Genomic DNA, 5,000 nt, shown 5'->3' on the forward strand with positions numbered 1-5,000 from the left:
AATGCCGCCGGTCAGGTTCTCCGGCGGTACTCCGGCGATGCTCCGGCGATGCTGTCCCGAGTGAAAAAAATGCAGCACCAGCACATGCTGGAGCCAAGCATGTACACCGTGGCTCAAAATCGAACTTCGGCCAAGGCCTCGACCATCAATGGCACATGATGACGCATGGTGATGGCACATGCATCGACCATCATCGGCATAGGCTGCCCTTCGGTACGGGCACTTACCTCGACCGCCATCGGCACAAGCTAGGCCCTGGTGTGGGTTGTTGCCTCGATCACCATCGGCACATGCTGAGCCTTGGTGCGGGCGGTTGCCTCGAGCACCATCGGCAGACCCTGGGCCCTAGTGCGGCCGGTTGCCCCGATAACCATCGGCACACGCTGGGCCCTGGAGCGGGCGGTTGCCTCGATCACCATCGGCACAAGCTGGGCCCTGGTGCGGGCGCTTGCCTCGACCACCATCGGCACACGCTGGGCACTGGTGCGGGCGGTTGCCTCGACCACCATCGGCACACGCTGGGCCCTGGTGCGGGCGCTTGCCTCGACCACCATCGGCACACGCTGGGCCCTGGTGCGGGCGCTTGCCTCGACCACCATCGGCACACGCTGGGCCCTGGTGCGGGCGCTTGCCTCGACCACCATCGGCACACGCTGGGCCCTGGTGCGGTCGGTTGCCTCGAGCAGCATCGGCACACGCTGGGCCCTGGTGCGGGCGGTTGCCTCGATCACCATCGGCACACGCTGGGCCCTGGTGCGACAGGTTGCCTCGAGCACCATCGGCACACGCTCGGCCCTGGTGCGGGCGGTTGCCTCGACCACCATCGGCACACGCTGGGCGCTGGTGCGGTCGGTTGCCTCGACCACCATCGGCACACGCTGGGCCCTGGTGCGGGCGGTTGCCTCGAGCACCATCGGCACACGCTGGGCCCTGGTGCGGGCGGTTGCCTCGACCACCATCGGCACATGCTGGGCCCTGGTGCGGGCGGTTGCCTCGACCACCATCGGCACACGCTGGGCCCTGGTGCGGCAGGTTGGCTCGAGCACCATCGGCACACGCTGGGCCCTGGTGCGGGCGGTTGCCTCGAGCACCATCGGCACACGCTGGGCCCTGGTGCGGGCGGTTGCCTCGAGCACCATCGGCACACGCTGGGCCCTGGTGCGGGCGCTTGCCTCGAGCACCATCGGCACACGCTGGGCCATGGTGCGGGCGGGTGCCTCGAGCACCATCGGCACACACCAGGGCCCTGGTGCGGGCGCTTGCCTCGACCACCATCGGCACACGCTGGGCACTCGTGCGGGCGGTTGCCTCGAGCACCATCGGCACACGCTGGGCCCTGGTGCGGGCGGTAGCCTCGAGCACCATCGGCACACGCTGGGCCCTGGTGCGGGCGCTTGCCTCGACCACCATCGGCACACGCTGGGCACTCGTGCGGGCGGTTGCCTCGAGCACCATCGGCACACGCTGGGCCCTGGTGCGGGCGGTTGCCTCGAGCACCATCGGCACACGCTGGGCCCTGGTGTGGGCGGTAGCCTCGATCACCATCGGCACACGTTGGGCCCTGGTGCGGGCGGTTGCCCCCACCACCATCGGCACACGTTGGGCCCTGGTGCGGGCGCTTGCCTCGACCACCATCGGCACACGCTGGGCCCTGGTGCGGGCGCTTGCCTCGACCACCATCGGCACACGCTGGGCCCTGGTGCGGCAGGTTGCCTCGACCACCATCGGCACACGCTGGGCCCTGGTACGGCAGGTTGCCTCGAGCACCATCGGCACACGCTGGGCCCTGGTGCGGGCGGTTGCGTCGATCACCATCGGCACACGCTGGGCCCTGGTGCGGGCACTTGCCTCGACCACCATCGACACACACTGGGCCCTGGTGCGGGCGGTTGCCTCGACCACCATCGGCACACGCTGGGCCCTGGTGCGGCAGGTTGCCTCGACCACCATCGGCACACGCTGGGCCCTGGTGCGGGCGCTTACCTCGACCACCATCGGCACACGCTGGGCCCTGGTGCGGCAGGTTGCCTCGAGCACCATCGGCACACGCTGGGCCCTGGTGCGGGCGCTTGCCTCGACCACCATCGGCACACGCTGGGCCCTGGTGCGGTCGGTTGCCTCGAGCACCATCGGCACACGCTGGGCCCTGGTGCGGGCGCTTGCCTCGACCACCATCGGCACACGCTGGGCCCTGGTGCGGGCGCTTGCCTCGACCACACGCTGGGCCCTGGTGCGGGCGCTTGCCTCGACCACACGCTGGGCCCTGGTGCGGCAGGTTGCCTCGAGCACCATCGGCACACGCTGGGCCCTGGTGCGGGCGCTTGCCTCGACCACCATCGGCACACGCTGGGCCCTGGTGCGGCAGCTTGCCTCGAGCACCATCGGCACACGCTGGGCCCTGGTGCGGTCGGTTGCTTCGAGCACCATCGGTACACGCTGGGCCCTGGTGCGGGCGGTTGCCTCGATCACCATCGGCACACGCTGGGCCCTGGTGCGACAGGTTGCCTCGAGCACCATCGGCACACGCTGGGCCCTGGTGCGGGCGGTTGCCTCGAGCACCATCGGCACACGCTGGGCGCTGGTGCGGTCGGTTACCTCGAGCACCATCGGCACACGCTGGGCCCTGGTGCACCATCGGCACACGCTGGGCCCTGGTGCGGGCGGTTGCCTCGAGCACCATCGGCACACGCTGGGCCCTGGTGCGGGCGGTTGCCTCGACCACCATCGGCACACGCTGGGCGCTGGTGCGGGCGGTTGCCTCGACCACCATCGGCACACGCTGGGCCCTGGTGCGGCAGGTTGCCTCTGGTGCGGGCGGGTGCCTCGAGCACCATCGGCACACGCTGGGCCCTGGTGCGGGCGGTTGCCTCGAGCACCATCGGCACACGCTGGGCCCTGGTGGGTTTAGGCACATCTTCAAATTTCTGCCGTGCCAATGCCATTTTTATGGCTTGTAAATTCATACAACGGTCCCCTAAGCCTTCACGTGAAGTTTCGTTGGAAGATGACTCGTTTTCTATTTTTCACGATTTTCGAAACTTTTTGCGGTTCGGGATTTTTTAAAATTTTTTTATAAGGATTTTTGGCCCCAAATTTTGTAGGCGTGATCCTTCTATTTTTGTTGGCATGCACAAAAAAATTCAGCTAAAAACTCGAAGTGGAGAAGATTTTGTGACCGTTTGAAAAAAGTGTCCCCATTTCAGACACTTTAACGGCTACTGGTAGCAAACCTGTAAAATCTCAAATGCTCTTTAAGGGGGTGTGAATTCTCAGAGGTTTGATGAGGGATAGGGGGCCAACACAAGGCCAAGTACCAGCACCCATCGCACATCATGTGCGCACACCCCCCCGGCCCCCCTCCCAATCGCCGGAACCCCAATGCCGCCGGTCAGGTTCTCCGGCGGTGCTCCGGCGATGCTCCGGCGATGCTGTCCCGAGTGAAAAAAATGCGGCACCAGTACATGCTGGAGCCAGGCATGTGCACCGTGGCTCAAAATCGAACTTCGGCCAAGGCCTCGACCATCAATGGCACATGATGACGCATGGTGATGGCACATGCATCGACCATCATCGGCATAGGCTGCCCTTCGGTACGGGCACTTGCCTCGACCGCCATGGGCACAAGCTGGGCCCTGGTGTGGGTTGTTGCCTCGATCACAATCGGCACATGCTGAGCCTTGGTGCGGGCGGTTGCCTCGAGCACCATCGGCAGACCCTGGGCCCTGGTGCGGCCGGTTGCCCCGACCACCATCGGCACACGCTGGGCCCTGGTGCGGGCGCTTGCCCCGACCAGCATCGGCACACGCTGGGCCCTGGGGCGGGCGGTTGCCCCCAGCACCATCGGCACACGCTGGGCCCTGGTGCGGGCGGTTCCCTCGACCACCATCGGCACACGTTGGGCCCTGGTGCGGGCGGTTGCCCCCAGCACCATCGGCACACGCTGGGCCCTGGTGCGGGCGCTTGCCCCCAGCACCATCGGCACACGCAGGGCCCTGGTGCGGGCGGTTGCCCCGAACACCATCGGCACAAGCCGGCCCTTGGTGCGGGCTCTTGGCTCGACCACCATCGGCACACGCTGGGCCCTGGTGCGGGCGGTTGCCTCGAACACCATCGGCACACGCCGGCCCTTGGTGCGGCCGGTTGCCTCGACCACCATCGGCACACGCTCGGCCTTGGTGGGGGCGCTTGCCTCGACCACCATCGGCACACGCTGGGCCCTGGTGCGGGCGCTTGCCTCGACCACCATCGGCACACGCTCGGCCTTGGTGCGGGCGCTTGCCTCGACCACCATCGGCACACGCTGGGCCCTGGTGCGGGCGCTTGCCTCGACCACCATCGGCACAAGTCGGCCCTTGGTGCGGGCGGTTGCCTCGAGCACCATCGGCACACGCTGGGCCCTGGTGCGGGCGGTTGCCTCGAGCACCATGGGCACACGCTGGCCCTTGGTGCGGGCTCTTGCCTCGACCACCATCAGCAGAAGATGGCCCCTACGTCGAACACCATCGATACATGCCGGGCCTTGGTGTGGGCACATGCCTCGAGCTGGTGCGGGCGGTTGCCTCGACCACCATCGGCTCGCGTTGGCCCTTGTTGCGGGCACATGCCTCGACCACCATCGGCACCTGCGCACCCTCGGTGTGGGATTTGCTTGTTTGGAAAAAGTGTCCCCGTTTCAGACATTTTAACGTCTACTGGTAGCATATCTGTAAAATCTCTAATGCTCTTTAGGGGGTGGTGGTCCGGCACCCCCTCTCCCCCCCCCCCCACGGGGGGAGTAGGTGTGCGCGATGGGCCTCCCATTGCGTGCACCCCGGCCAACGTCCCTCGAACGAAATACAGGGCGTGCATGCCTTCCGGCGATTTTTGTCCGGCGACTGGTTGCTCCGGTGACCGGCAGGCGCCCATGGCCTCGATCAGCCCGTGCACGCGGCGGATGCTGCCCTAGACCCCAGACCAAGTCCCTGAATCGGGCAACGGCTCCCTGGGGTGGTGCGAGCAGA

Source organism: Durio zibethinus, unplaced genomic scaffold, assembly GCF_047325235.1.
Source record: "Durio zibethinus cultivar Kanyao isolate XHJ-2024 unplaced genomic scaffold, ASM4732523v1 HiC_scaffold_400, whole genome shotgun sequence".
Taxonomy (NCBI): Eukaryota; Viridiplantae; Streptophyta; class Magnoliopsida; order Malvales; family Malvaceae; genus Durio; species Durio zibethinus.